Here is a 12351-nt window from a genome sequence, read left to right as displayed (position 1 = left end):
GAAGAACCAAGGGGAAGTGAACTGATCACACTGTTGAACACTTAATATGTGTGTTTTAAGAAAGGAAGGGACATAGCATGGTGATTAGTTTTGTAATTTAAAAAAATGCCAGTTGCAGGGAGACAGTGCCTGAAAGATGGCAGTGAGGGATATAATATGTCCGAGTGTCAGTGTCAAGTGTCCGAGAACAGAAGGTGCTTTCTAAACATGTAGTACAGTCTAGACATGTGGCTGGAAGAGACTGCACAGATAGTGAATTGAGACTGCAGACATGTTTGAAAATAAGGGTGAGGGCTCTGCAGTTGACATGCTAATTTGCACATTAGCCTTTCAAGCACCATTTATTTGCAAGTTTTCTTTTCACGGCGATTACAGTTGCTTAGACTGGATAAATTGGTAACACTTTTAAATTGATTTCACTATTATTGTAAAACCAAGAGGTTCTGCTTTCTACTATCTATGATAATAACAGAGGAGTTTTAAACTCAACGTCTTGATACATCAATGCTTCAAAAATGGCACCCGCTTGTCAAGTGGATAGTTTTGGTTAGAACACGTCTCAGTATTTTAATGGAGATTGTATTTCTCCCCTCAAGGCAGTGGGTGGCTCATGTTTATCAAGATCTAAAAATTCAATTAAACTAAATCAAAGATGGTCCTTTATCTCATTCTACGCCAGGAATTAAACTACATGCAAAATGAAGTCAAAACAAAATTGACCCCATTTTTTGTTTGCCCTGTAAAAATAACTTATTGAATGTAAAATTTTAAGCACACCAAAACCAGAGGGTTACAGCACAAGAGGTAATTTGGTCAACTGTGCTGGCTCTTGGCCAGATCAATCAAATTAATCCCACTGCCCTACTCTCTTCCCCATAGCCCTGAATCTTTCTCTGCTTCGAATGTTTATCCAAATTTTCCCATAAAACATGCAATGGTCTCTGCAATTGTTCCTGTGGCAAAACATTTCATACTCCAATCCTGTGTTTAAAAATAGATTCTCCTAACACCTCTCCTCACTCTTGATTTTAAATTTATGACCCCTCATGACTGACCTCCCAACTAGAGAAAATACTCTTTACCTATTCACTATCAAAATCTTTCCTAATTTTAAAAACTCATTCTCTGCTCCAGTAGAAATAGTCCTAAATAAGACCATAGGAACAGACATAGGCCATTCATCACCTCTAGCCTGTTCAGCCATTCAATGAGATTATGGCTGATCTTCCCCCTGTATCTATTATTTGTCGTCGTTAAGTGTTGCTGTGCCAGGGTGGGAGAAACTATGTTACCTACCGAGACCACGGCTAGAGTTATGGTAGCAGCAACTGCTGAAGGCTCTTGTGTGGAAATGGAAATGGAGACTGTACAAGATCAGAATGAATGAAGGACAAAATGGGGGAATGTGGAAATGTACTTTTATCGAAGCTGATATCATACGGTATTTGTGTGCCCTTTGCAATATATATATATAACAAAATGGAGTCCTGGTCCTTCCAGAACTTTCTGCATAAAAACAGTCAGCTTGCATAAACAGCTAAACCTGGTTTGAGATGGCTGATGGCCATCAGACAGCTAGGAGACAAGTATCCCCCCGCCCCCCCATGGTGCTCTCCTATTGTCTATACGACACAAGTTCCATGCCACCCCACCCTTTTCGAAGTACTCAAACCACCAACCATTATCTCTTGTAGAGACCTCATCCATTTGATGCAAACAGATAACTGACTAGGAAACTGAACAATCCTGACACAATGCAAGACAGGTAATAGCTCATTACCACACTCTCATGGAGTAATGGCCGGCTGGCCAACTAATAACCCTGACAAAAGGAAATATCTGGAAACCAGGTCAGGACAAGGATGTAGTAACTAACTATCTGTATTCACTGACTGCGAGACACAGCCAATACACAGGGAGAGGCCATAACTTGGGTTTTACTGTATAAATATCTTGTGAAACTGTACCATTGCGGAGGTGTTCACTTAGCCCTTGACTGAGTGTGACCTGTCCCTTGCTAGCAAGTAAATTAAAGAAACTTCTGCCGGAGCTGAAAGTTTCGGAGTCATTCTTTTCGGAGGTCGAGATTTCGACAATGGTGGATAAAGGTGTACCGATGGATGTGGTGTAATTAGATTTCCAAAAGGCATTTGATAAGGTGCCACACAAAAGGTTACTGCAGAAGATAAAGGTACGCGGAGTCAGAGGAAATGTATTAACATGGATCGAGAATTGGCTGGCTAACAGAAAGCAGAGAGTCGGGATAAATGGGTCCTTTTCAGGTTGGAAATCGGTGGTTAGTGGTGTGCCACAGGGATCGGTGCTGGGACCACAACTGTTTACAATATACAAAGATGATCTGGAAGAGGGGACAGAGTGTAGTGCAACAAAATTTGTAGATGACACAAAGATTAGTGAGAAAGCGGGTTGTGTAGAGGACAGAGAGAGGCTGCAGAGATTTGGATAGGTTAAGCGAATGGGCTAAGGTTTGGCAGATGGAATACAATATCGGAAAATGTGAGGTCATCCACCTTGGAAATAAAAACAGTAAAGGGATTATTTGAATGGGGAGAAATTACAACATGCTGCGGTGCAGAGGGACTTGTGCATGAAACTCTTGAGTTTACCTGAAAATAAACATAAACATTAAAACCATGCCACCCGCCTGGGTGACACAGCAGACATTTTCAAGGCCCCTTTTTTTTCTTCTTTTTTTTTGGTTTTTTTTGGGGTGCTAAAATCAAATTTTTCCAGTACCCCCTATAAAAGGGGAGGGGGACACTAAAAGCACCGGCAATGAAAACAAATTTAACTTTAAAACTTAAAATCAAATTAAAATTTGGTTGCCGGGCGTGATGATGCACTCCAGTCCCTCCGGTGCCCACCTCTCGCGGAAGGCCGCGAGCGTACCGGTGGACACCGCGTGCTCCATCTCCAAGGACACCCTGGACCGGATGTAAGAGCGGAAGAGAGGCAGGCAGTCAGGTTGAACGACCCCCTCGACCGCCCGCTGCCTGGACCGGCTGATGGCACCCTTGGCCGTGCCCAGGAGCAGTCCTACGAGGAGGCCTTCGGACCTACCCGCTCCCCTCCGCACAGGGTGCCCAAAGATCAGGAGAGTGGGACTGAAGTGCAGCCAGAATTTCAGGAGCAGCCCCTTCAAATAGTGGAACAGGGGCTGCAACCTCGTGCATTCAATAAAAACATGGAACACGGACTCCTCCAGACCGCAGAAATTGCAGGCGGCCTGGGAGTCCGTGAACCGGCTTAAAAATTTATTGCACGGCACTGCTCCGTGCACCACCCTCCAGGCCAAGTCCCCGATGAATAGTGGGAGGACCCCTGCGTAGAGTGCCCTCCATCGGGGACCCCCGCCTCCTCCGGACGGCAAGATGGTACGCCATGGCGTGTCCGGACGGCCGGCGAGGATGGCAAAGTTGAGGGTGTGCAGGAGCAGCCCGTACAGGAAACCCCTCCGCGCGGAACTGAAAGGCACGGAGGGGATTTCCCCGAGGCGGCTCAAGTTGTGAGGCGCCGGCCCCCGAGGGAGGTTCCGGGGTTTGGCGCCGATGAGGAATTCCGTCCGGACGGGGGTCAGTTCGGACGGGATCTCCCCACGTGCTTGAGCCTCCTCGATACACCTAACGGAGTCAGGGCCCAGAGCTGTTTTTAGCGACTCGATGGCATCGGCCGCGCGGCGGACGTTGGCAGAATTTAGGCGCCGCGCCAGCGTGACTGGCGCCATCCAGCCCGCTCCTCCGCCATCGAGCAGGTCCCTGACCCTGGTCACCTCACCAGCCACAGCCCTCTCTTCCGACCGCCACATAAAGCCTCGGCCGTGGAGGTACGGATTCCCGAGCAGCGGCTCCTGCAGGACGGCCGCCACTCCAGCCGGCGGAGAGCTGCGCTTGGTGGAGACTTTGTTCCAGACCCTGATGAGTTCCCTGTAAAAGACAGGCAGCTCCCGGAGGGCGGTCCTGGCACCCCCCAAGTTCACAAACAGGAGCTGCGTGTCATAATTGAGGTCGAGCTGCTGGCGGAAGAAATACCTCGCCAGAGCACACCACCTAGGAGGGGGCTCGACGTAAAGGTATCTCTGCAGGGTCTGAAGACGGAAAGTCGCGAGCTGGGCGCTGATGCACACCAACGACTGACCGCCCTCCTCAAGCGGGAGACTCAAGACCGCGGCAGAGACCCAGTGCTTCCTGTTGTTCCAGAAGAAGTCCACCAGCTTCTTCTGTATCTTGGCGACAAACGCAGGGGGAGGGGTCAAAGTGACCAGCCGGTACCACAGCATTGCGGCCACCAGCTGGTTTATGACTAGCGCTCGACCCCTGTAGGACAGCACTCGGAGCAGTCCTGTCCAGCGCCCTAGGCGAGCGGCGACCTTGGCCTCCAGCTCCTGCCAGTTCGCCGGCCAGGCTCCCTCGTCGGGGCTAAGGTAGACTCCCAGATAGAGGAGATGGGTCGTGCTCCTTGTGCATGAATCCAAAAAGGTTAGTTTGCAGGTGCAGCAGGTAATCAGGAAGGCCTTCATTGCAAGAGGGATGGAGTACAAAAGCAGGGAGGTCCTGCTGCAACTGTACAGGGTATTGGTGAGGCCGCATCTGGAGTACTGCGTGCAGTTTTGGTCACCTTAAGGAAGGATATACTAGCCTTGGAGGGGGTACAGAGACAATTCACTAGGCTGATTCCAGAGATGAGGGGGTTACCTTATGATGATAGACTGAGTAGACTGGGTCTTTACTCGTTGGAGTTCAGAAGGATGAGGGGTGATCTTATAGAAACATTCAAAATAATGAAAGGGATAGACAAGATAGAGGCAGAGAGGTTGTTTCCACTGGTCGGGGAGACTAGAACTTGGGGGCACAGCCTCAAAATACGGGGGAGCCAATTTAAAACCGAGTGGAAAAGGAATTTCTTCTTTGAGAGGGTTGTGAATCTGTGGCATTCTCTGCCCAAGGAAGCAGTTGAGGCTAGCTCATTGAATGTATTCAAATCACAGATAGATAGATTTTTAACCAATAAGGGAATTAAGGGTTATGGGGAGTGGGCGGGTAAGTGGAGCTGAGTCCACGGCCAGATCAGCCATGATCTTTTTGAATGGCGGAGCAGGCTCGAGGGGCTAGATGGCCTACTCCTGTTCCTAATTCTTATGTTCTTATGTTCCAACCTTCTCTTAGCATTGTCATTTAGAAAAAGCTCGTCTCTCTCTAACATAGTACATAATTCTATTTACAATTCCAATTTTAAACTAACTACTTGTGGCTGCAATTTAAATATTTTAAATGTATTCAGTTTGCTTTGGGATTTAAAACAAACCTTGGGAGAAAATTTTAGGGACAGGAAAAGAATATGATGCCACCAAAATGTGCTCTAGTCCTGGCCAACACTATAAATAGAGACATTAAGAAAAGCAGTAAGTAATGATACATTTGTCAGGCCAAAGTTGGGTTACTTTGTATAGTTTTATGCACCCAATTATTGAAAGGGCATTAAAGCCACGCAGTACATGTAGCTTTGATCCAGGAGGGTGATTCTGGGGAAGGGAAGCTCTATTTGAGGAGATACAAGTTAGATACAAAAACTAGGCTTATATTCCCCGGAATATAGAAAGTTAAGGAATGGATCTGATTGAGGTTTTTAGGATTTTGAAAGGAATTGATAGGGTTGATAGAAGGGAACTTTCTCCAGTGGTGGGTGACGTCTCCTTCTTCTTGGGTAGTCCCTTGGAATTGAGGATGGCTTGCTTCCACACTAATCTGAGTTCTCAGGTGACTGATGAGTCCAACGCGGATCAATAGTCTCGGTCACAGGTGGGGCAGACGGTGGCTGGAGGGACAGGTGGGTGGGGTGCTTATTCCGCTGTTTGTACTTGGCTTCCGCTTGCTCCCGGTGAAAAGATGCAAGGTGTTCGACACCTTCCTGGTTGCTTCTCCTCCATTTTGAGTGGTCTTGGGCCAGGGATTACCAGGTGACAATGAGGATGTTCCACTTATTACAAAGAAGCTTTGAGGGTGTCCTTAAAGTGTTTCGCCTGCCCACCTGGGGCTCTCTTGTCTTGTCAGAGCTCAGAGTAGAGCGCTTGCTTTGGGAGTTTCTTATCAGGCATTCGGACGATGTGGCCTGTCCATTGGAGCTGATCGAGTGTGGTCAATGCTTCGATACTGACGTTGGTGCGCCTATCCTGCTAATGGATTTGCAGGATCTTGCGGAGGCAGCGTTGGTGGTACTTCTCCCGTGCTTTGAGGTGCCTGCTGTACATGATCCATGTCTCTGAAGTATATAGGAGGGTGGGTATGTTCTGTAGACCATGAGCTTGATCTCCTAGTCTTCGAGAACACACTCCCTCAGGCAACCGAAGGCTGCACTGGCACACTGGAGGCAGTGTCAGACTTAATCATCGATGTTTGCCCTGGTTGACAGTAGGCTCCCTAGGTATGGAAAATGCTCCACATTGTCCAAGGCCTTGCCATGGATTTCGATAATCGGGGGGGGGGGCAGTACTGTGTGGCGGGAGCAGGTTGGGAGAGAACCTTTGTCTTACGGATGTTTAATGTAAGGCTTATGCTCTCGTATGCGTCAGTGAAGGTGTTGATGATGGTTTGGAGTGCGACCTCCGAGTGTGCGCAGAGGCAAGCGTCACCTGCATACTGTAATCCAATGACAGAGGATGGGATGACCTTGGATCTGGACTGGAGGTGCAGAAGTTGAACAATTTCCCCATTTGTTCTGTAGATTAGTTCCACTCCATTGGGGAGCTTACTGAATGTGTGATGGAGCACTGCAGAAAGGAAGACTGAGAAGAGCATTGGTGCAATGACACAGCCTTGCTTGACCCTGGTCCATACGTGAATTGGGTCTGTGGTGGATCCGTTGGTCAGGATCACTGCTTGCATGTCACCGTGAAGCAGGCAGAGGATGGTGACAAACTTTTGAGGGCAGCCGAATTTGAGGAGGACACTCCATAATCCCTCATGGTTGACAGTGTCGAAGGCCTTCGTGAGGTCAAAGAAAGCCATGTACAGCAGTTGGTGCTGTTCCCTGCATTTCTCCTGAATTTAATGCGCGGTGAAGATCATGTCCTTAGTGAGCAGAATCCACATTGCGACTCTGGGAGCAGTTCTTCAGCCACTGGGAGAAGGCGATTGAGGAGGACTCTTGTATTCTGTAACTATTCTCCACTCACTGCATTTTGCTAGAGAAATCACCCTGCTTTTATTGGGAGAAGTTGCTGTAGTTTGTGTAGTTCATAGAGACTGTTTCGTGGGGGAATCTAGAATTATGGGCCATAGTCTCAGAATAATGGGCCGCTCATTTAAAACAGATGAGGAGGAATTTTTTTCTCCCAGAGGGCCATGAATCTTTGGAATTCTCTACCCCAGAGAGCTGTGAAGGATGGGTCATTGAATATATTTATGATGAAGATGGGCAGATTTTTGAACAACAGGGGAGTTGAGGGTTATGGAGAGAGGGCAGGAAAGAGGAATTGAGGCCAAGATCAGATCAGCTATGATCTTATTGAATGGCAGAGCAGGCACAAGGGGCCAAATGGCCTACTCCAGCTCCTATTTCTTATGTTCTTACGTTCAATCTGGGCATAAACAAATTACACGGATTAAAAAATCAGGTAACTTTGGGTATAATTGAGTTAGCATGCAATTACAATATGCCCAAGTCACCTCAATCTTTTATATCCGTCCATCAAACCCTCTATCCGAACGAATCACCCACAAAACTGGCCGCACGTCCCAGACTCTCAAATGTGAATCTCGCCAATTGGGCTTGTTTGGGAGTCTCCCGACACGGTGACCAGATTTTCAGATGCAGCATGAAACAGTCATTTTTCTGGTCCTTTAATTGTAATTCTTTGCCCGTTTAAAAAAATATATCCTTACTGAGACCTGCTCTGTATTTTAATGCATTTTTTATGGCAAAGAAGTCACATTAAAACTGATTAAGCTACCCAGATTACAGATGATGTGCATGAATGATGGGTGAATGAGTTAAAACTTTATTTTCAAGTCTCAAAGAAGAAACACTGGTGCAGGTTCGGCATTTCTTGGGCCCTGATTGTTTCAGCTGGTCTTTGCCAATTTACACCCATTTTGAGTTAAGGGAGGGACAAAAGCATAGGCATAGATCTTGCATCTGATCGCTAACTGGTGAGACTCACTAGATGTGCACTGTGGATGTTGGGCAATGAAAGGAAAGGTTCAGCTGTAATTGGTACCCTCTAACACCAGTCAAATAGCCCATCAACACTCATTGTCTAAGTTCACATATCAAGAACAGCCACATGGGTGATGTTCTAGAGGATGCCCAAAGTCTATGGCTACCAGAACCAGATGCCAGTAAGGCAAGTTGTTTTTGAAATTTTTGAACACAATTATTACCCACCTCTAAATTTCCCAGGGTGGTGATGGAGTCGTCTTGAATTGTTTTTACAAGAGAGTGGCATGTTAATGCACTTTAAAGGGCATCGGGTCAGTCACATAGCGTGGGCTAGAATCATAGCCAGGCCGAGTTGGGGTGGCAGATTCCTTTCATTGAAGGACATTAATGGACCAGTTGGGTTTGTACAATAATCCAGGAACATTACAGTGTCTACCATCTACAAGATGCACTGCACCAACTCGCCAAGTCTTCTTCGATAGCACATCCCTAACCCGCAACCTCTACCACCTAGAATGTCAAGTGTAGCAGGCGCATGGGAAGACCATCACCTCCATGTTCCCTTCTCAGTCACACCCCACCCTGACTTGGAAATATATCTTCATTCCTTCATCGCTGGGTCAAAATCCTGGAACTCCTTCTACCAAACAGCACTGTGGGAGTACAGCAGTTCAAGGCTGCAGCTCACCACCACCTTCGCAATTAGAGTTGGGCTATAAATGCTGGCCTTACCAGTGACACCCACGTCCCATGAATGAAAAAAAAAGTGTCATTTTTTTTCTGGCACCTTGCCAACAGATTAATTTAATTCAATTTTGCAAGTTGGCATGGTTGGATTTCAACTCACATCTTGGCTGACACTCCAGTACCATAGCCACTGCACTGTTCTACCCATCGGCCTTCAGGAGAGGGGTAAGAAGTAAATCGAGGAGAAAAGGAAGAAAATGCATCTGCACCTATGAACACAGCCCCCCATTGAATAGACAAGTCCCATAGCCCGAAGCCTTTTGATAGTTCAGTAGGAGCTAGAACTCTCAGAGAGCAAAATGGTATCATCCTGTTGCATTGGGCAGAACAGAACGCAGTTTCTCTTGTCACACTGTAGTATTTAATACATATGCTAAAGTTGGCCAGCTAAGAATATAAGATAGCCAGTATACAGCTACTGTATCAAATGTTGGCTCCAACTAGATCACAACTTAAAATCAATCCACAGTATTAGTTTGGAGATTAAATGTATTGGTTCTGCTCGAAGATCTGGATTCAACAGCCCACATTATCCAATGCATAATCATAACATGCACTGAAGCTGATGTTTACACGCAACAGGACAGGTCCAGCTCCTTGAGTCAGGGGTAATATACGAGCAAATATGATATCAGCTACAAGTCACAAATGATTGACACCGAGTTCCAGAACAATTGCAGGTCCATGACACACAACACTTCAATGTTCTGAGGCCACAGAACGTCAGAACACCAACCAAATTCAGATTACATACCTGGCTCCAAGCTGGCATTGGGTACCAAGCATTCCATTCCCAAACATTTCTACCCAGTTTAAAAACAGCACATACCAAATAACAGCTTTTACACCCAAGACATTTGCATCATTTAGTTGAAAGAGATAAAAGCTTTAAAACAATTTTAAAATCTTTTTCAAAATAAAAAAAAAGGTGTATCTCTTGTGGTGCAAAGAAACAGCACAGAAGGAGGCCATTCGGCCAATCGTGCCAGTGTCGGCTCTTTGGTAGAGCTAGCCAATGAATCCCCTGCTCTTTGCCCATGGCCCTGTAATTTGTTTCCTTTAAAGTATTGATCCAATTCTCTTGAAAGTTACAATTGAATCTGCTTCCACCACCCGTTCAGGCAGCGCATTCCAGATCACAATAACTCGCTGGGTGTAAAATAAAATTGCTTTCTCATCTCACGTCTGGTTCTTTTGCCAATCACCTTTAATCTGTGTCCTGTGGTTACCAGCCCTCCTGCCAGTGGAAACAATTTCTGCTTATTTACTCTGATTTTGAACACCTCTTCCTTTAACCTTCTCTGCTCCAAGGAGAACCACCCCAATCACTCTACAGAATAAAGTTAAGAGGCCCAGCATAATTGAGTTAAGGTGTGGAGATGTAATTGAGTCCCTGTTTTAAAGTCATACATTCTGTCTTTATTTTTATGTAATACTTTAACGTGTGCATATAAATATGAGTTATTTCCCATTATATTGGAAGATCAGTGAACAGTCAGCTACAGGTCCTTCGAAGTCTTTATTTTAAGCCCTGGGCTGGAATGTAGCTAAGTGCATACTTCAGCTTCATACTCACGTGTGAAGTCGAGATTCAATTTACACTACAGCTTGTATAATTTCTGGGAGATTCTGGAAACAGATCAATGCCTTAAAAAGCCCCACTCCCCCACCCAGAGAAAATAACACTTTGAACTGAATTCAAGATTTCACACTTCTCCAGATTAAATGAATCACTCATTTCTAAGTGGGACAAAGTCTCTCCATGGTCAATTAACATTACTCCACACTAGTCAAAATTAGGTTCTTTTGCATTATAAGAGAAAATGTGCAGGAGATCTAATTCTTTACTTAACCTTTAATTCAGGAAAAATGCACTCTTCTGCAAGACATACAAAGATGATTATGTATTACACAAAGAATATTAGCACATGACAGCTAGTATAGTATTTACCAGGAAAGTTACCAACATTTAATCATTTAAAACATGTACCAGCAGTCAAAATGCAATGAAAAACTATTAAGTCATCTTTGTATATCTTGCAGAAGAGTGCATTTTTTCCTGAATTAAAGGTTAAGTAAAGATTTAGATTTCCTGCACATTTTGTGCAAAAATACTGGTTTTATTTAATTAAAATATGTTGGATGGGCCCTAATAAAAGATGAATACTCCACACTCTTTTCATTTCAATGGTTCAAATCATGGTTCCAAAGTACTAGGATTGCAGGAAGGATTACTATTTTGTTCACTTTTCATTATCCTTCACTTTTGAACTTGTACAAGTTAACTGTGGGTTTCATGGAGGCTATGACATTTTAACTGCTTCATCAGTTTTACAGGCAATTCATCACTGACACTTAGTCTTGGAATTGGCTCATTCTTTGAAACATTGACATTTCTCTCCCCACCCCACCACCCGCCTTCCAGAAAATGCTCAGTTTCCAGCAGACCCATTTTTATAAGGTACCAGGTAAAAATTTGATAAAGGGTAGTTTTTACAATTGGGAACTTTAAGCAAAAAATAAGCACTGTGCACTTGTACAACATCTTGCTTCTCTTAACCACATCCTACAGGAGGGGAGATGAAATACTTAAAGAAAGCTAAAATTCGTGAGTGAGTGAGTGAGTGATCCATGAAAAGGTGCACAAATTGTTAGGGTTGGGGTATTATTTTAGTCACTACATCATCTAGAATACTTTAACTTGATTAACCAGTATTCAAAAGCCTCCTTAAAAACTCTCATTTGCGTCTTTGACCACTTTCTCCTTGCTTGATAGCCCCATTATTCTGTTTTAAACATTCAGGTTTTAAAAAAGTATTTTGGGGCCGTACACAATTTTTTTTATTGAGAATCTGAAGTCCAATTTCCATTCCATGTTGGGTGACCCATTTTATCAATAAACCACAAAAATTGTAAGTTATCACAAATGCATGTCCCAGAATAAAATGCTTGAGAACCAACCAGCAAGCAATGCATGTTATATACACCCAAGTAGGCTTATATATTGACATCATGTAGAGACTAATTTAAGATACATTGATCATACCATATTACCAAAAAAAAGTTGCGTATAACTCTACCAAATATTTTATACAGATCTCAAAGTAGAGAATCATCATTAACACTTTAAATCTTTACGAGAGGCCATTTCAGAACGAAATTACTCCTTCTTAAAAGTTCTCTCCAGTATCAGATGTACAATTGCTCAGTGCATTCATGTCTTCCTTCATGAATTTCAAAACTACTGTTTCACTTCCCAATACTGGTGCAAGTCACCGCTCGAATTCTCCATCTCCCCCTCCCTTGGATGATTGCTATAATTATGCAGTGATACAATAGACCTTCAGCCAATTCAAGCGGGTAGGTCCGAGGGCCCCCTCGTAGGACTGCTCCTGGGCACGGCCAAGGGTGCCATCAGCCGGTCCAGGC

General features: G+C 44.8%; 1 protein-coding gene across 1 annotated transcript in view; it reads right to left on the bottom strand.

Moving 5' to 3' along the window:
- atp6v1ab (ATPase H+ transporting V1 subunit Ab) overlaps positions 1–12351 on the bottom strand; it is a 59946-nt gene that overhangs the window by 46729 nt on the left and 866 nt on the right. The window lies entirely within an intron of this gene.

The sequence above is a fragment of the Pristiophorus japonicus genome, chromosome 10 (genome assembly GCF_044704955.1).
Source record: "Pristiophorus japonicus isolate sPriJap1 chromosome 10, sPriJap1.hap1, whole genome shotgun sequence".
Taxonomy (NCBI): domain Eukaryota; kingdom Metazoa; phylum Chordata; class Chondrichthyes; family Pristiophoridae; genus Pristiophorus; species Pristiophorus japonicus.
This window is presented reverse-complemented; position numbering and strand designations above follow the sequence as displayed.